The following is a 9,860-nucleotide window of genomic DNA, read 5'->3' as shown; positions in this document are numbered from 1 at the left end:
TCAAACAAATGGAAAGGCGGTAGGATAAATGAGTGTGTTCTCTATATTAGGCCTGTGTGAAGTTTGACTATTTGAAAAACATCTCTAATACTGCTTAAGAGCATAGGTAATGTGTTCCTCGTTATTATTGATATGAAAGTGATTTACATGTATTACCTATATTTAGCCAACTATAACAACTATATCTTAAAACATACTTTTAACTTGTGTGTGGTAACCTGAGGGGGGGAAGATGGACTCAGGGACAAAGGGCCATAAAGGGGATGTGTGTGTGCTGGCTGCAAGATGTGAAATAAGATAAGGAAACTTGTTGTTTAGAGCAGGTTCGTACCAGACACCAAAAGGTGTCTGGTCTTCGTCAAACTGAAAGAGACTTTTTGTTTCCGGGTTTCTTCTGCTGTGTCGCACTGATTGGGTGCGACAGGCCATGTGTTGGTCTCTCCCAATAAGATGACCTCTGGGGGAAAGCACGCACACACCTCCTCCTGTGTTTTAGTATGAAAGCCTGTGTTTTCCTTTGGTTCGCGCTCTTGTTTTTGACCGGCCGTTCCTGAGACCTGTCTCACACGTGGTAGAACCTGAGCCCGGAGTACTCTGCAGAGTGCTTCGTGATTCCTTTGTATTTGTATTGTTACCTTGTATCATTAAAACAAGATTATTGTTTCACTTGCATTCTGGTGTTTCTTAATCCCTTCCTTTTTACGAATTTACCCAGTTTATCAAACGACACGCGGAGATGAGGTTGGTTTTAAACATCCTCCAAATCTCCAACAAAACATATCAAGCGGACATCCTCTATCCCATTCTTTGGGAAGAAAAATATTTCAACGGCCAGGTTCTGCTTGTGAAAGGTACGAATAATTAGGCTACCATTAATAATTAATAAGCGAGTAGCCAACGGCTTATTCTAACCGTTAATGCAGACTTCATAAGGCGTATATATATATATATATATATATATATTAGTTGTAATATATTTGTTACTGGTACATTAGTTGTAATATATTTGTTACTGGTACGTTAAGATGTCTTACTCTAAAGGTTAGAATAAGCCGTTGGTTTAAGAGAATCACTTTGGAAGCCAACGGATTATTCTAACCGTTAGACTCTAACGGTTAGAGTATGCAGACTTCATAAGCCGTATATATATGTATTTATATAAACTACCGAAATTTAAAGTAAGGTAAAATCATTACCATGGACATTAACGTTAGCTTCACTTACATTTACCTTTTGACAGAAACCCAAGACATTCAGGACTCATCAAATCCTCCAAAACGAATCAGAGTTCCAAGGATCCAAGAAGATTTTTTTTGATTTGATCATTGTGAAGGGACATCCACAGAAATGGATGCTCTAAAAAAGAAATCGGTATGTTTTTCTTATTTTTAAGGGAAATGTTCTGAAAAATTCATCTTCTGCTTCTTCCTCTTCTTCTTCCTGGTGCATGCTGGGAGATTTTCGGAGGGTGAACGTGTTCTATCAGGTAAAGCAATTTGGTACCCAGTTATTTTTTTGTTTGAATTTAGCCTTTGGAATGTCATTTCCAACAGTGCATTGTAAAGACTGAAAGATTTAAAGCTTGACATGATTTGGTCTTTTACTTAAGAGGATGTTTGTCTCTGAACTTCTTTAATGCTTAGTTTTTGTATTGATGATATTGTTTTGTTCTTTATTTTTGTAGTGAGAATCACTTTGCAATTGTGTAAGTGCTATATAAATAGTTATACTAATATTATTGTTGTTACCATCATTGCTATTATTAATAATGTTTTCTTTGTTTCGCTGCTGAAAGGATCATGCCAGCCCACATCAAACATCTGATCAATAACTTGTGAATCTTCAGGCAGAAAAGATGAATACACCTGTTCAAAGTTCCAGTTCCCTGTACATGGAACCATGCCTGTCTGGGACTCTGTTCCACATGTCTTCAGTCAGTCCTGGACCCTATGACTAGGACACTAGTTCTACCAAGGCTTATTAGAGGTAAGTAGTGGTAGGAGAGGAGTGGAGTTATCTTTGTATTTAGGCTGCAAGTAGACAAAGGTGATCAAATGCTGATGCTAATAACGATCCGAGTCATTTGATATAGATTGTATGCCAATACCGAATCCTTACCCGATTCTTCTTTGTTTTTAAATTGCAAGCAAATAATAATGACAGTCTTGGATCGATTTTGCATTTGAACTTTCATCAGCAACTACAATAAAAGAAACAGACAAGATGGCAGTGAAATGTGTAAACAATCAGCCCATCAAGATATACGCATATGAATTTATACTATTGATGAAATGTTTTTGTCCTTTCTTTGTCTTATTCACATTCTGTAGAAGAACAATCTGAGACACCTGAACAGTGTGAGCCGGCACCCTGGACACCCACACACCCCAATAATCCCCTTCAAAGAGTGAGCCGCATGGGAAGGTATATATTATTTCCATAGTGGAGCCTTTTTATTTTTGCTCCTCAGTCACATATTAGTGTCTACCTTTTATGTAAAGGCTACTGTACACATGTTATGTTTCAGATTCACTTGCGAGGGGAGATTCCAGTGCGTCCAGAGGTCTGGGCAAAAATAAAAAACAACACAAGGGACTCCATGCTCGGGAAGGAGTTGGCTGTGGCGTTTTGGGGCACCGACACCTTAGGGGAAAGGAGCCTGACTGGAAAGGAATGCCCCACCACCAAGACCACCAGGCAGCCTCTAACCCTGCAGAAGCTATGGGGTTTGAAAGGTATGTTCTTAGCAGCACTAGCCACTTGTTCTTTGTGAGATACCAAGTTTTTGGTTATTTGAAATGTAATATTGATGATGTAATAATTGAAACTAGGGATGGGTACCAAACCCCGGTATTAACGGGGCCCCGGGGCTTAATTATTAAAGACCGTGGTACCATTAAGGTCCAACGTTAACAATCTTTTTATCGGTAATGGAGACGTTAAAAAAATAGATGTCATATGTATTGTTGCTACATAAACATTATATCGCAGTCTTACTGTCGCCAACTCCGTTTCTAATATGCAAAAAGACTACAAAATGCGTCTATGATTTATTTTCGATCTTTCAGACGAGAGATCTCTCTCCCCTGTCTGTGTGGGGCAGTTTACACACACACAACACACACACGATTTTTTTACTGGGTGGACGGGGAGGGGAGGTGGGGGGACACTATAGTGAGGCTATGAGGTGTGATTTGTGCCAAAGAACGAACTAACTGAGAGCCTCCTCGATGCTCGAAGCTCGGTCCTCGATGTGCATTTATTGAGCGTCTCCACTGCAGCGCGGAGCTCGCTTTAAGCGTGCCGAGCTGTGCGGGGCCCGGTTTTGGTTGCGCTTCCACTTGGCCTAGTTTTGGCCCGGGGCTACTTTTTCACCTTTTTTCTGGCCAGACTAAATCGTGGTTCTATCGAGCCCCACAAACAGGGCTGAGTCGGGCTGAGTTTGCTAAACTAGAGAGAATCGCTGTCAAGGGGGCTACAACTACAACAAGATGAACATATTTGACCATGATTTAATTGTAATACACGTTTCTAAATGATGCCGAAGTAACAACATACTGATACCGGATAGTAAAAACCATGAATTAATGCTTTGACAAGTCTGCAGACAGACGGCAGGCGAAATGCGTGATCTTCTTATTATACGACAAATGCATTTCCAAACATTTGGTCTACATATGTTGCAAATGTATTATCTTTTCAATTTACACACTGCATCTATGGCACGTCTGTCCGTCCTGGGAGAGGGATCCCTCCTCTGTTGCTCTCCCTGAGGTTTCTCCCATTTTCCCCTTTAAACTGTGTTTTTTCTCCGGAGGTTTTTCATTGTACGATGTGAGGGTCTAAGGACAGAGGGTGTCGTTTTCTCATACTGATATTCTGCACAAACTGTGCTGTTGTATTTGCAGTAAAGTGTCTTTACTGTAGGGTATTTTTATTATATGTACAACACTTTGGCTCGACCAAAAATCGTTTAAAAATGTGCTATATAAATAAAACTTGATTTGACTTGTTGTCTAAATGGAGATCGGCTTAAGGCTTAAGCTAACGCAATAGCTATATGCTCCGACCGTCCAGACTCACAACGGCCTATACAGACATAAATAAACCAGCGACTGTATTCGCCATGACACAGACAGTCAGTGGTCTGTACTTGTTTAACTTTTGTCTAGTTTCTGAACAGATATGAGGAGCTTGAGTGCAAACAGCTAACGGCTGATGTTGTTTTTTCTGGGGTGCTCATTGAAGATAAGATGATTTCGCGGCTCCGCCTAAACTGTGTTATAGTTACTGCCCCAGCTCCTAAACTGTAATGGAAGCGCAGCATTAAAGTGAGCCGGGCCTAATAAGGCCTAACCAAACCGAGCGAGGCCAAGCTAGGCCTGCGGTGGAAATGCGCCATTAGAGAAATGAGATGTCCTTCAACATGGCTCGCTGAAATCCATTTCCGGGTCACTACCGGAGGACAGAGGAGTCGAGGAGGGGAAATTAGAGTATTGAGAAGCCTCTTATGGCTACACTGTGGACCTCTGTCACCTGTCAGCGCAACTTACATGGTGCCGTCGAAAAAATATAAAGGGCGGTGCCGGCCGTCAGCGAACCGAGCCAGCCTTTCTGCGCGACTGTCACTGAAATGCGTATCAATTTGTGGGACGCGGGACAAATGATACAAATGCTGTGTGTGCAGTCCTGCACAAAGCGACACACACACACACACACACACACACACACACACACACACACACACACACACACACACACACACACACACGGTGCTGCCCCTCTCACACACACGCACTTCAAATCAAGTTGCATAAATGCTTGAGCTACGTTTTTATTATAATTAATAAATTCATTTCTAGTAACTCTATTGCCCCATCCACCACAAGTAACGTTTCCACCTCAGGTATATATTATGTATGCTAACAGCAACACACGGAGTTAACTAAATGATACAAACATGGGTTAATGATTAGAGGTAACTGAGTTATTTATTTTGTTAAAGTTTCAGCTATTCTGTTTACAGTTGTATCATCACATAATTTAATATGATTTATTAAAACATTGTTGTTTCTTATTTTCAGTTTGCTTCAAGCATGGCTGCACGAGAAATACGTGGAGGACCAAGAAATGCTGGCCGGATTGGCAAAGACCGGAAGATACACAGAGAAGATAATGGATATTAACAAGAAAAAGAAAAAAATACTTAAAAAAACAAAACAGAAAAATGTTTATAATTTCTTTGTTGCTATTTACATTTTGAATTATATTTGTTATTTCTAAATCAAATGCATCTATTTTAGATGATATATTTATTTTAGATATAGGTTTTTTTCCATGCTGGTTGTCCATGCTGGTCCTTGCTGGTCCATGCTGGTCCATGCTGGTGGATCATGCTGGTCCATGCTGGTGGTCCATGCTGGTTCATGCTGGTGGATCATGATGGTCCATGCTGGTCCATGCTGGTCCATGCTGGTGGTCCAAGCTGGTCCATGCTGGTGGACCATGCTGGTGACCAAAACACAACATAGGCTGGTCCATGCTGGTCAACACCATGCTGGTCCATGCTGTTTTTTTCAGCAGGGTCATCAATGGTTCGGAAAGTGGCGCTGTACCTTAATAATATAAAGGCTTGTATTTGCGTGCATTTCCTGTTCGGAAAGTGGCAATGTACTGAGAGTGGAGGTGTCCTGAGATTAGCGCCTGCAGGCAAGCTCCATGGACCTGTCAGCTCCGGACTGCGCAAAATGCGTACATGAAGCGCTACGTCATGAACGCAAGAAATCTACCTTCGTGGGGGCGCGCTCATGTGATTGGCTTGAAGTGTGAATCCTTCTGTGTGCATGTGTGTATTATGAGACTGTTCTGAGCCCATAGTGGTGGCGCCATATTGCTCATCTGTCCTTTGGGCTTAAATTAAGCTTCAGCACCTGTGAACCGTGCCAAATGCCTGTGTTTACACAAAGAGATGCAATAACTGATAACAAGCCAGAGAACACCAACAATGACAAAATGTTGTGATTTGGGTTATGGAAAACTGGGAAAAAAATATTTAGCATTAATCAGATATACTTTCTGATATGGAATAAAGGTCCAGGTCTAGTGCAGCTATCCCGTGGTAGTGATCTCTCAGGTGGGATGATTCCATCGGGACATTGTTTACCAAATGTGAATGTGAAAAACAGACCTACTCTGTCTGAGAGGTTCAGCTCAATGATAATCATTCAGAAAATGATACTACAAATAAATACCACTTTCTTAATAAGAATCCGGCACACATATTCCTTCTAGACATAAAAAAAGGGTTAGGTTAATAATCTGGGTCAAAGGTCAAAGACAATAATATCAAACCAGTATTATGAACATGTCAAAACACTTGTTCTAACTAGTTGAGCAGAAAATGTTTGATGATTGGTGTCAATAGAGAGCTAATGATAATGTATAGAAGTAAATGACTCCAAACTTCGTGGAGCAACAACAACATGATTTTTCTTCTCGCTTTGCTCCTGAATGTGTGCTTCGTGCAACAACCGAAACCATCTGGTCAGCAGACCTGAGTGATCCAACGTGGAAAACAAGGGCAGAGGAGTTCAGGGATATTAGAAGATGTCAACCCATTGTGCCTTCAACCATAAATCATTAAGATAAGCTCCTAGCCTGAGAGCCAATGAAGTGAGGTCAGTATAGTCAGAAACCTTTACAAGCATAAATGTTCACAGTTAAAACAATCAATATCTAGCAGAACCACTTAACAACTAGTTGGCTGTTTACCTTTCAGTAAATTCGTTTTATTGCTGAATATCATTATTTATTTTATTTCCATATCCATGCTTCAGCACAAACATGACAAACAGATGGCAGACTGTGCCTAATCAGTAATCTGCTTGATGTCTTGCAGATTGTTAAACTTAACCCAGCGAGTTAGTACTGTATCGATCCAAATCAATAGTTATTGAAAGGCATGGAAAGAGTTTCAGTAAGAACAAATTAATGAAAGGCATACTGTTAGTTTGCATCATTTAAAGGTTAATGATTATGTTTTATAGTTTATGACCGGGAAACATGTTGTCTCAATGTAATCAGACGCCTTAAATCAAGCAATTTAAAACATCAACACATGTCTATCAACTTCAGACTGTCATTCCTCTGGGGTTGACCTGTATATGTCCTAAGATCTCCGCAGTTGTTTACTCAAAACAATGGATGTTCAAAGCAGCAGCATCCTGTTGAAACTGAGTACCCCACTGATTTCTTCTTCCTATTATACTTAACATGAGTTTGATGTTTATAGATAGATGCTTCTTGGACTTCTGGACTACCGTCGCCTATACAATGCAAACTATCAAGGTAAACATGACACAACAGACATATTTCCTCCAGCCTATTTATTAAAAATGAGGACAGCAGATGAAAATGACTATTGTTTTTTTTTCAACAGTAGGGTTGTTATTTGAAGTGACAGTACATTTATTTCCAGGTTTTGCATTCTCTCTTTATACCTGCTGCGTTATTTGCATCCTCTGAGATACTGTTGTGATAAGACAGAGCAGCGCATGGTGTGCAGGGAAGTAATACAGTAACAATGGTGAGTCACAGAGGCATGTGACCTTCAAGGCTGTATAAAGTGAATGAGTAAACGCTTTAAGGTGGCCTCAATTGGACCCTTTCCCCTGCTTAGTGGTTAAACAAAGTGTGTTAGCAGCTCTCAGGTGTGTGTCTGTGTGAATGTGGGACAGGGCTGTGAGAGTGTGCTCAGTAAATGTTTCTCCCGGATCAATAGAGGCCAAATCAAACATTGCCTCTGTGTGGAGTTCACCTTCACTGCAACATGGTCTCTACTTTTTCAGTTATTCATTATATGCCACAAAAGTAAGAAAGGCAATACAACAATGTTTTCGTGTATTTATGATTCCCACAAGCACAGAAACTGATATTAGGTGGCATACTGTAATTAACAATGCTGGCAGATGTTTACAAAATCAATAATTAATTACTAATTGTATTAATTTTGTTTTTCGTGAATGGGAAACCAAAAAACAAACCAAAAGACATAAAATAACAAATAATCAATGATATACAGTAAATGCCGTAGATGGATACACTACAACCAACAACCCTACATGACTATTTTCTAGGCTGTTTCAACACAGACTCTCAATACTCGGCTCCCTGTATGCACATTGAAACCACTTTCTTCAACGTAATCATTCTGAAAGTGCATCCCCTGTATGAAGTCTCAAAGCTACTTTCATATCATTGTTTAACGGTCTAAAGTTTAAACCACAACCTTTCTGTAAAGGTAACTATCCTGCTGTAGCGTAACTTTTGGGTGCAGCAGGAAGCCAAAGATACAACTTAAACCCCACTTTTGGCTCACTGCTCAGCACCAGCGCTGCTCAGCACTAACAGGCAGAGTATGTGACAAACTGGTGAAAATAGTGGAGCATTTAGCTGATTAAAAGATATTTCACAAAGCAATTGCAAGTGAAGAAAATAGTGTCAAAAGAGATTCAGCTGAAGATATCAGGAAGCATCACTTGTCTCAATACTGTGTTTCCAAAAGTTTCAGTTCTCATATAAAAATCCCTCTTTGCATTGCATTATTGCATATATATATTTATATATATATAAAGAGAAACAATACTTTTAGGATTATGTGGGCAGATCCCAGTGTGTCAGGGTTGATGGCACCGTCATGTCTGATACGTCATGTCCTCTCAACTTTATTCCTTTAAAAATGCAGAAGTCTAAAACTGTACAGATGAATCCGTTATTATGACAGTTATACAGTTACCGTTATAGAGGAATGATTGATGTTGCCTCATGGTTGACCTTCTTTTTTCAGTTATGAAAAATGCTCTTTTTGATATTGAAAACCGAGGCCTGTGGTATATAGAGAAAACAATCAAAACTATATTTTTTCACTTTCAATATTTCTGGGTTTCTTGAGAGATGAAAAGGACTAGAGGAGGACATGAACAATTAGACTGTGTCAGTTTTAGAATTTAGTTTGTTTTAAATGTTTTATGTATTTTGTATGTTTCATTATGTTCATATTATCCTCAGACCCTTTATTGGGGTTGGAAAATACCAGCACAATAGTGTAAAACATAGCAGAAAATAGTCCCATGGCAGTGTTATACATTGCATATACAAATCTATTTCAATATGTAAGCGCTTGTTAATACATATACACATTTTTATGATTTTTAAAACATCACTACATTTTAGAGAGGAATATTGCCTGCCTTTTACATTCATTCTGCATTATGAGTACTTTCACTCTTGACACTTGTAAACTTGTGTAGGTTACTTCAACTTGCAAACGCAGGATATTTCCTTTACTGCAGTATTTTTTATAAGATACTGTGATATTGCTACTTTTGCTAAAGCAATCGTATGTATACTTCCAGCAGCACTATATTATTCTGCCGCACCGGGATTTCTTTGGTTCGATGTTGAAAAGCTTTTGATATAAAACAGCAGCCGGAAGCGTTGGGTTGTATTAACCGGGGCTTTACTGAACGGAAATCCGTACTAATAAACGATATCTCTGTTTCAGCTCAACAAGTTCATAAGATCTTGAACGTCAGTGCATACAATATAATTTTAACATTTAGGGATTGAAAGATTGCTGGAGTGTGTTACTGTTGGGGAAATACTGAATGTACTTTAATATCAGAGTAGCACATGATAACAAAGGCCTAACTGTAACCGAATGTATGATTACACACTGTATAACAAGCTCATGAGACACTGTGTTGAACATACGATAGCTGGGTCATTCCTAGCATTCGGTGCCATTTAGGTCCCCACCACATTATATCATATATTTTGTATTTAAAAAGGTCTAATGCATT

At 39.5% G+C, this 9,860-nt stretch overlaps 1 long non-coding RNA gene across 1 annotated transcript; it reads left to right on the top strand.

Moving 5' to 3' along the window:
* Positions 1–1,781: 1,781 nt before the first annotated feature.
* On the top strand, positions 1,782–5,286 carry LOC307025683. Its single transcript, XR_013804231.1, has 4 exons — positions 1,782–1,986; positions 2,331–2,424; positions 2,528–2,735; positions 5,085–5,286. It is a non-coding gene; the product is annotated as an uncharacterized lncRNA (long non-coding RNA).
* The last annotated feature ends 4,574 nt before the right edge of the window (positions 5,287–9,860 follow it).

Source organism: Notothenia rossii (assembly GCF_949606895.1).
Source record: "Notothenia rossii genome assembly, chromosome: 11".
In the NCBI taxonomy this organism is placed as follows: domain Eukaryota; kingdom Metazoa; phylum Chordata; class Actinopteri; order Perciformes; family Nototheniidae; genus Notothenia; species Notothenia rossii.
The sequence above is the reverse complement of the archived record's forward strand: the minus strand, read 5'-3'. Positions and strand labels throughout refer to the sequence as shown.